We start from the raw sequence: 10,674 nt of genomic DNA, 5'->3' as shown, positions 1-10,674 counted from the left end.
CAGCCAGGAAGGCAGACAGCCAGAATGGTTTTTTTTTCGAATGTAGTATGATAATGCATTTCTATATGGCAAAAGGTATAATTGTGACCACAGGATCGGTCCTCCCCTCATGGCTCTTAATTTTGTCTGCAGATAGGTGAATGTTGGATGAGGTAATTACACTAGACAAGGCAATCCCTGACTAGGCCTTTAACTAATTCACTCCCTCTCATAATTTGTCATGATTCAGAGTTGCGAATGTATTTTCTCACATTTTAATACTTTCAGTTAGAATGAATACAATTTAATTATGAAGTCAGCTGCAGTTTACAGGACTTTTTCTAAAATGTGATTGGCTTGCATTTGTTAGAGAAACAATATAGGCTTGCAGACACACAGCTATATGCACACCACAGAGTTTAAATGACTTAAGTGGTAATTATTTATCTGTTTGCAAGCCGGGCTTAATTACAGCTGGGTCTTTTCCAACCCAGAAAATATTTCCACATTCTGCACACCATATTCAGTATACTTCCCCAGACATGAATCCAACATTGTGGAACGTGTGCGTGCCTGTAGCTGAAGGAGTCGGAGGGGCACGTCCAGGCACTTGGGATGGAGAAGGCGCAGCAGCAGGACGCGCATCGGAAAGAGGCCTGCGAGCTGGCGACAGGGCTGGAGGAGGTCCGGCTCACCCTTACCGATGCTTTTAAGCAGTTCGAGCGCAACTCCAAGAAGGTATCGGCTCGCAAGGGCACGCGTGGTGAAGCCGCGATTGGCACTGAAGAGGGGCGCCACGGTGGCGAGATGTTAACTACTTCGCCTGTATGCAGGAGGTTGTGGGTTTGATCCCAACCCCGACACCTGTATATTTGGAGTTTGCATGTTCTCCCTGTGGTCACGTGGATCTTTTCCGGGTCCTCCGGTTCTTCCTCCACATTTAGAAACGTGCGTTTAGATTCTATAGCTGCAATACATTTCCACATGATAAGCCACTTCGTTGAACTTTCATTTGTGGGCAGGTCGCTTCTGAAAAAGAGCTATATAGTTCAGTAGGCCTTAGCTGGTAAAATAAAGATAATTAAAGTTTGAGTTTTAAGACATTTGTGGCAGCGTTCACAAGAGGAGGAGACCCTTGTGCGGTGAAATATTTATGATGATATACAACGTATTAATTTACTGTGATGAGCCTTCTGCACTCTGAACCAAGCTGTCCGAGTTTGATTACCAACCATGGCTAGCATTGGTGGCCAGTGAAATCTGACCCAGTCTTGGGTGTACCACTTCGTGCTGACCAGTGTGATGAAGTATGATCAATTAATTCCCATGACCGGTATGGCTCAGGGAAACTTTCATCCAGCAGTATCACAAAAACACATTCAGCGGTGGACGGATCATGGCTGTTCATGATGATGATGGTGATGATTACGATGGTAAAACGAACGTTGCCTGTATTAAGGCTCAGGAGGACGAGGACACAATCACTCGGCTGAGGGAGGAGCTCAAGGCGAGCAAGGAGGAGCTCGCAGCGAGTGAGGCGGAGCGCGCCAGTGCCCAGCCGGAGCTCTCCACCCCCCAACAGGGACTGTCGGCGCTGCAGGATCAGCTGACCACGTCCCAAGCTGAGAATGAGGACACTCTGCGTCAGGTAATGCTCCCAGCCTCGTTCCCACGGCCGCTGAGAACCCAGGCTCTCCTGGCCCCGGAACGGCCCAGGTCTGACCGTGACACAGCACTTGAGTCGTCAGGCTGTGTAGGGTCTGACCATCTGCTCCCCTCTGCTACGTGCATGTCCATGCCCTCCCTGTCCTGGTTTGGGAAGCGATTTTAATCTGACCTTTTACTGCAGATTTTGGGTTACTTAATCCATATATGTGGGCTTTTATAGGCGTAATCATGGGTTGTGTGCATGATGGTCTGACAAGATTGGGTGCATCCTGGGTGATTTGGTCAAACATGGGGTATGGACATCTGTGAAAAATATTTTCACAGCTCATCAGACTCCTCCAATATGAATAAAGATTCTGGTTCTAAATGTGTCTGTTGTTGCATCTGTATGTTCTACAATAACCGCACACAGTCGTTAAAATGCTTTTCTCTGTCCCTCTGCCTGTGGCCCAAGCAGCTGTTCGAGAGGAGCCAGGAGCTGGGATCCCTGCATGCGGGGATTCTTTGGTATCAGCGTATGCTGGCCGAGCTGCACACAGAGCTGGAGCAGTACCGCGAAAACGCACAGATCGGACGCTCACAGCTGCAGCATTTGGACATGCTGCGCCAGCAGAGCGAGGCGGAGGTGAGTACACTGCATTCGCACGTCGCAGACAAAGACTCCCCGTATAGCCTTAATAGACTGTTGGGGAAAGTACTGTTAGTGAGCAGCACCTATGAAGGCCGGCATGGCACACAAGGGGGTGATTGGCCAGCACCATGCCTCGCTGCCTTTGTCTCTCCAGTGGTGGTGTTTACACATCGCACCAGGTACTCATTTGAGGCTGGGTCGATCTAGGGGACGCCCAGGACCGGTTCACATAATCGTCACTGGTGTTGGCCATGAACGGGAATCGAACTCGGGTCGCCGCTTTCGAAGGCTAATCGCTACACTACCGCTCCCCACACATTCACTTTCATACACATAGACACGTGCGCGTGCACACACACACTTATAGGCAAACACTTGCTCCAAGCGCCATCCTGAATTATTACATGTCGCGGAGGATTGCTCCACTGAACAAAATAGTGACGCGGTTCAATTTTCAAGTGCAAGTTCGCGTTTAAAGTCAATGTTATAAAATATATATTTGATGGAAGCAGGTTCGTAAGTGCAGGTGTTTGTAAGTTGAGGACTGCCTATATATACACTTATTTTTCACACAGATGTGTATATGCGCACTGGGTTACTGAGCATCCTCTGTTTAGGGACTGTACCACATTACAATCCACCATCCCACCTCTAGTAAAAGTACCTACTACTACTAGAACATCTGCTCCCCTCTGCTACGTGCATCTCCATCCCCTCCCTATTTTTGGTTGGGAGGCAATTATAATCGGACATTTTAAAGTAGCTTTTGGGTTAATTAATCCATATATCTGGGCTTTTATAGGTGTTATCTTGGGTTGTATGGATGGTGGTCACCCATCCAAGTACCATAAAAGTTCAACCCTGCTTTTCTTCCAAGATCTTATAATATTGGGTGCATTCCGGGTCATTTGGTCATAGGTGGTGTGGTGTATGGACATCTGTGAAAATGAGTTTCATAGCTTATCAGATTCCTTCATTTAAAATAAAGATACTGGTTCTGTATGTGTTTGTTGGATTTGTATGTTCTTTAACAACTGCACGCAGTCGTTAAAATGCTTAGCCATGTCCTTCTGCTGCCGTTTGTCCGTGGCCCATGCAGCTCATCGAAAAGAATGAGCACCTGGGATCCCTGCAGGCGGGGATTTTGGGTTACCAGCGTGTGGTGGCAGAGCTGCACGCTGAGCTGGCGCCATGCCAAGAAAACCTGCAGAGCATTCACTTTCAGCTCCAGGATCTGCAAGTGCTGCACCAGCAGAGTGAGGCGAAGGTGAGCAAGTGCTGTTAGCGAGCACCTATGAAGTCCGGCATGGCACAAACGCAGATATATACAGTAATACCATTATTTACGCCGTCCCGTTGTACGTACTTTCACTATTAACGTACTCAAGTCATTGATAGCCAATCGCATGTTATGTACTGTGGTACCTTGCCATAGCGTACTTGAGATTTACGAACTTTACTATAAAGACCCAAATAGTTTACGCTGGATGGCGACAGTAAGGCACCAGATGACGCCCAAGCGTTTGCATCTCTGACTACAGTAGTCACTTTCATGTGTACATGTGTAGTGACTAACTCAGAGACAGTAAGACTTTTAGGCGCTTCTTTTATTTAACGAGCACCATTGGGATAATACAGACACCCTACGTGGGTACACACTATTACCGTTGCTGGCCTATACAAAACACTAACCATCTAACACTGACAGCACTGAACGGAGACAGCGAACACCTATCTAGCAGCGTAATATCGAGTGAAGACGGCAGCGACGATGGCGACAAGACGACAGCGACGAGACGACAACGACGATGACGAGATGGTGACGACGACTATCTTATATATACGAACAGCACGACGAGGATCCCACTTCCAGCAACAGCCACAAGGTCCCTCACAGGGGCCCTTCTTATACTCTCAGCGTGGCCTCGCTCCGCCACGGCCACGCCCCCTCTCTGGAACCTACTAGCGGGTTCCCGATGGCCCCCCCTCTGTGACCTTTCCCCTAGATGTCCCCCTCTCGTGTCTATCGTGGCCTGCTGACGTGGGTACTACCATACACCGCAGTTACCCTTTTTTACCAGCAGCCAGCGCTATGCCACTACACATACTCTATCAATATTTTTTCCCCACATACCGGATTTATGGTGAATATTTTTCAAGTGTAAACTAATTTTACATGATAAACAACTAATAATACACACAGTATAATAGACAAATATATCAATAATATGGCAGTCCTCGACTTACGAACGCATTTAGTTCCTGAGGCCCATTCATAAGTCGGAACGGTTCGTAAGTCGGAATACAATAATGTGCGATATTTAAATTCCCATATTGTCAGTGTTATAAAATGTGTTAAGGTTCAACAAAAGAGTTAAACTCGTAAATAAGAAATCATGTACATTTGCATTAACACTAAAAATATAGTGTATCGTAAGTAATACATAAAATGTAGTAAAAATATATTTTTTTCACTCACCGCTTTTAAATCACAAGCGTGCTCACCGCTACACTTCCGATCCGCACAAAGATCCACCGTGTAGCTGTAATAGGCTGTTGGGGCACGTGCTGTTAGCGATAGCCTATGAAAGCCAGCACGGCATGCGAGGGGTTGTGTGCCAGCACCACACCCAGCTGCATTTGTGTCCCGAGTGGTGATGTTTATAAAGCGCGCTAGGTGCTCATTTGAGGCCGAGTTGACCTACGGGAGGCCCAGGAATGGTTCAGATAATCGTCACTGGTGTTGGCCGTGAGTTGGAATTGAACTTGGGTCGGTGGGTTTGTAGCGCAGCGCGTGAACTGCAACACTACCGCTCCCCACACAATCACTTTCACATATACGCACATGTGCGCGTGCACGAGGCTGACTCATGACATCTTGTGGAGGATCGCAGCACTGAACAAAACAGTTCTGTGGTTCAGTTTGGAAGTGCAAGTTCGCGTTAATGGTATCCAAAAATTAATACATTTCATAGAAACAGATTCGGAACTCGGGTATCCGTAAGTCGGGTCTCCGTAAGTATGGTGTTCCTAAGTCGAGGACTGTATGTATACACTTATTTTTCACACTGATGGTTGTACAGAATGGATGCGCACTAGGTTACTGAGCATTCTCTGTTTAAGGACTGTACCACGTTACGATCCACCATCCCACCTCTAGTAGAAGTACCTACGACTACTAAACCATCTGCTCCCCTCTGCTACATGCATCTCCATCCCCTCCCTCTTTTTGGTTGGGAAGCGATCTTAATCTATTATTTTAATCCAGATTTTGAGTTAATTAATTCCTAAAAAATGTTTAACATAAAACTTCGTGACTGCAGGAATTCATATTCTTGATTCTTTCGGTAAAGTCACGTACTTTTTTTTAATAATATAAAAAAAACCCCACGACGTTTCGATTGCAACACAAGCGGTCTTCATCATGCTTTTATAGGTGTTATCTTGGTTTGTATTGATGGTGGTTGCCCATCCAAGCATTTGAAGTTCAACCATGCTTTTCTTCCAAGATCTGAGATGATTGGATGCATTTCGGTTTATTCGGTCAAAGGTGGTCTATGGACATCTGTGTAAAAGAGCTTCGTAGGTCATTACATTACTCAATTATAAATAAAGATCCTGGTTGTGTGTGTTATTATACCTGTATGTTCTGCAATAACTTCACGCAGTCGTTAAAATGCTTTCCTGTGTCCCTCTGCCGCCATTTGCCCGTGGCCCACGCAGCTCATTGACAGGAATTGGAAACTGGAATCTCTGCAGGCAGAGATTCAGTGGTATCAACGTGTAGTGGCGGAGCTGCACGCTGAGCTGGCGCCCTACCGCGACAACGAGCAGAGTGCACACTCGGAGCAGCAGCATCTGCAGAGCGAGGTGGAGGTGAGTGCACAGCACTCGCGCATCGCACACACACACACACGTATATAATTTGCGTTTAACGTAAATAATAGATTCATGCACACACGATTCAGTGTATTATGATAATGATGAGCTGGTCTAACCATCACGTTAAGCCGTCATGGTCCCCGTTTACAAATACAGACAATTTCATTATTGCTGGACACAGTGATAACGATGAGAATGATTTAGCACCTTTCTGTACACCGGGGCATCTCAGAGCGCTTTACATCACATCTCATCTCAACACGTGTGAAAGGGCACCCCCAATGACAGATGTCCTGTGGGCACAAGGTGACTCAGCACCTGGTGTGCAATTGGCATTTGTCTGCCAGTAGGGGGTGCTGATTGTTGTGTGTAATCCCAGTTGAGCTGGTAGAAGTACTGAGTTGTGTGTAGTGTCTAATGGGTCAGTATGTCCACAGCTTGTCACGGTTGAGGAGGAAGAGGACATCTCTGGCTGCTCACTGGAGCCCGGCATTCAAGAAGCCTCCCAAGACCTGCCCCCCCAGGCCTCGAACACCCTCTGAGCATCTCACAGCCCCCCACACTTCCAGCACCACCCACCCCCACCAGCACCTCCCCTTCCTTACAAGGCGTCGCGTTTTAATAATAAATATTTGTATCTAATACTATCGCCTCGTCTCAATTCTTTTGAGTGTTTGGGACACGCGAGTGGCTCACATTTATAATGCTAAGGGCTGTCTACATACACAGTGTGGCTGTTGCGGAGCTTCTAGAAACCAAATGTGAGGCAGAGTTCTGTGTCCCTTGGGTAATGCCAGCCCTCCAAGGGGTTTGCACTGAGTTTGAGTTGGGGGCGACAAGCACAAGGTTGTGGAGGTGGTGATGGTGGTGGAAATTTAGGAGGATGGCAAGGAGGAGATGCCCATCAATAAACTAGTTGGCCACGGTGAAGCCAGCAACCATAGTCGTTCCTACGTCCCCTGATGTGAGCGGCAGTGCTGGAGGGCAGTTCCACGGTCTCAGACGGACGTGGATACTCATTACCATAATCGCACAGTTATCTTACCTTGGGCAAAGTATTTCAACCAAGAGATTCAGATAGAAATCATCTGTGTGAATAATGTAATTTCTAAAGCAATAATTACCTTCTATATTATATCCCATATAAATATATAAAATTAAGATGATGCTGAAATTGTGATGTTTGCCTAATATGTGAAACTGCCCTACATGTAGTGCCAAACACTGACGCTCTGAAACATATTTCTGCAGCAAATCTGTAGCCCTATCCCTAACTCCAAGCCTGAATAGACTATGGAATATATGAAAACTCAATGTCCAATTCACAAATTCGGAGGCATCATCACAGCGATGCACCAACTCTACTTCTTACACAATGATCTGGCTCAACCACCTCAATCCAATATAGTTGTTGCTCTACATAAACGTCGACCATACGAAGAACATGACTCCAACCCCTGTTCGTCCCCTTGTGCTAATTCATTGCTCAAGACAATGCGTTTCCATGTAGTTCTCCCCTCTTCGGGTTTTGAGAGATCCTTCTTCCCATGATGTGTCCCCAGGTTGTGTACGTCACAGATGGCAACTCTTATCCTCGTACATGGACGGTCACGTTGCGTCCCTTGTCTCCTCCCATCACCCATCACTTGCCATCCCTCCCCCCCACCCCAATGTAATCACTCAAAACCAACTGTGATTGACTGCAGCAGTGTTTTTAACATACACCAGTCGTGTTACGGCTATTGGTGTTGTTATCGTTTATTGTAATAAACGCATTGCCTCCAAGAGAAGTCTCGCTCTACGTTCATACCCACAACACAGGCGCAAAATACATTACAGAAGTTATGTTAAGCAGCGGCAAAGTTTGAGTGATAGCTCATCTGACACTAACTCCTCTCACAACGACCAACTTTCCGAATACTCATTCAGTAGTAAGACTCTTAAATTGACGGAGAAAGCTCTCGTCAGAATCCCCTATTTTGATCCACACAATAGGAACAGAGACATACACTCATATCACAACAGTAGAAGTGGAGGCAATGATTAGAGGTCTGAGGAAGTTGGACGAGAAAACAAGTGCTGTAAAGAAGGTTACATGAATATTCTATACCATGGGTAAAGTCGCTACCATACAAGGTTAGGAACTATTTTAAAAAAACTCAGCCTAACAGTGATTACGAAGTTTGGAGAATATTCAACACTGAGGGGTTTAATGCTGCCAAATTTATGACCCAGTGCGTAAACGAGGAGTGTATTACGCAGGTGATGTTGATCAATACCACGAAGGTGACAAAATGTTCAAGATTGTTTTTTTTTAATCCTTGAGTTCAGAGATTACAGAAATTGTGGGAATGGTTTTGGACCCAGAGACGGCCTCCTTACACCACATACAGAATAGGGTTCACACGGCATGGCTATATATATAATTCGGACAAAACACAGGGAGAGAGATAATGCACCCCGCCATCTAGAGGGAAGTAAAAATCACGTGAGCAGCTACAGCACCTCACATCAAGCCCCACAATACAGAGAGGAGCAAGCACCCACGAACTACCAACATAATTACACGCAGAGATGGCAAGGTAGCAATCCAGCGAGAGAGTGGCACACCAATCCGAGGCAACCACAGCACACAAAGACAGGTAATTATTGGAATCTCAAGGTGTGGAAGCCAAGAGCGGAATCATACCAGCACCCCATGCCACGACAAACTCAAGGTTAAACACAATCTGCCCATTCCCCCTTCGATACCCCCACCCGGCTATACCAGGAGGGAGTAGAGAAACAGGAAAGGAAACAAAAATGGACTCAACTCAGATACAAAATGTGGCACAAACACGTGGTGAATCACCCACATGAATTGAGAATGAGCTGCCAGTGAGAGCACTGCCCACTGAATTACTGAAAAATAAAAGTTTTTCATCCAAAGGCCGATGCCTGCATTCCTCAGGGCGTGTCCCTGTAGCACGTTCCTCTGCCCCATCCATCGTACAATCATGCAAATCCGCGAGACAATGGGCGACTTTTCCAATTACCTGGCGATTAGGTTTTACTCCCCCTCCCTGCGGTTTATCATCTCCTGTCGGATGTAGATCGGAGTGCTGAAATGGGGGAAGGGAAGATTCACAATGGATCGGGAATTATGTTGAAACCCAGCACACCCAAAAGCACAAAAGGGGGGAGGACCCACCGGGGCACGGAATCGAATCGACTCATCGAGTTAAATGTACGGATCAATGAGTGGTGGCCCACTTTACTCCAGTGACCCGGGTGCTGCTGCGGGGTCCACTTTCTGCCGCCCTCCTTCTCTCTCCCCCCCCCCTTCTCTCTCCCCCCTACTGCCGAGGCCTATATAATCTCGTGGCACGGCAGATCTCTCGCCTACTTCAGCAGTTTTTTCTTGCTGTGGTTGTCCCACCTGATGGGAGGGACTTGATCACATCAGCCGCGTCACAGGAAGTAAGATGTGGGGATGGCTGTCATTTTTAAAGGGGTCTGAGTAATTGACCATACACAAGGAATCGGTTATAATCGACTTGGTAATCGAATCGTTCCAGCTTTAGTACTCGCGCATATAATACACTAGCTGTACTACCCAGCTTCTCCTGGGACTTGGATCCACCACGTCCGGCCGCCTTTGTCTTCCCAGTGGCGATGTTTACACACCACAGCAGTTACTCGTTTTGAGGCTGAGTCGACGTAGGGGAGGCCCAGGACCGGTTAAAATAATCGTCACTGGTAGTGGCCGTGAGCGGGAATCGAACTCGGGTTGCCGGATTCGTAGCGCAGCGCGCTAACCACTACACGACAATGCGTTACGCTTCCACATGTGCGGGTCACGTGACAGATTTGACCTCAGCTCACTTGCCATACAAAAAATTAAATGCATTATTGAGCTCCCCCCCCCCACACACAAAAAAGTGTATTTTCATAACTTTTGCATGGTGTAGAGTCTGGAAAGTACCCACATGGTAAATTTCAAGTTTGTTGCATGTCGGAAAGTACGCTAAACATTTTGAATAGACACATATTTACAACTTTTATAAATATGGAGATAACACAATAATCATTACCACATTTGCGTTTGTTTGAGCATTCAGTGTCTCAAACCGACGCTGGTGAACTGCCAGATATTTGCAGGCAAGGATGCTCTCTGTTCGTTACAGGTCCTAGTTCTATGCAAAACTGTGGAATACTTCACAAAAAGTCATCATGAGCTTTGCAAAGCTGAAAACCATTCTGACGTTTGCTCGTGTTGAACCAATGCTGCTGAAATAAAAATCACGGCCAGAAAGGCCGTAGGCTTTCACGACCAATATTATTCATAATAAACGTTTTTGGGTTAGATCGCATTATTCATAAATGTGTCGTAACCCTCCACTACCCGACACGGCCAATCAATAAAAAATGTGTCACATTGACAAAAGAGAAATAGATCACTCCTTCAGCCCACCGGTGTGTTGAAGAGTGAATCCACAACATTTACAATTTTTGAGTACGACGTTTCGCTGGTA

Source organism: Petromyzon marinus, unplaced genomic scaffold, assembly GCF_048934315.1.
Source record: "Petromyzon marinus isolate PM22_M1 ecotype Great Lakes invasive population unplaced genomic scaffold, UKy_Petmar_22M1.pri1.0 PM_Scaffold_8, whole genome shotgun sequence".
In the NCBI taxonomy this organism is placed as follows: Eukaryota; Metazoa; Chordata; class Hyperoartia; order Petromyzontiformes; family Petromyzontidae; genus Petromyzon; species Petromyzon marinus.
This window is presented reverse-complemented; position numbering follows the sequence as displayed.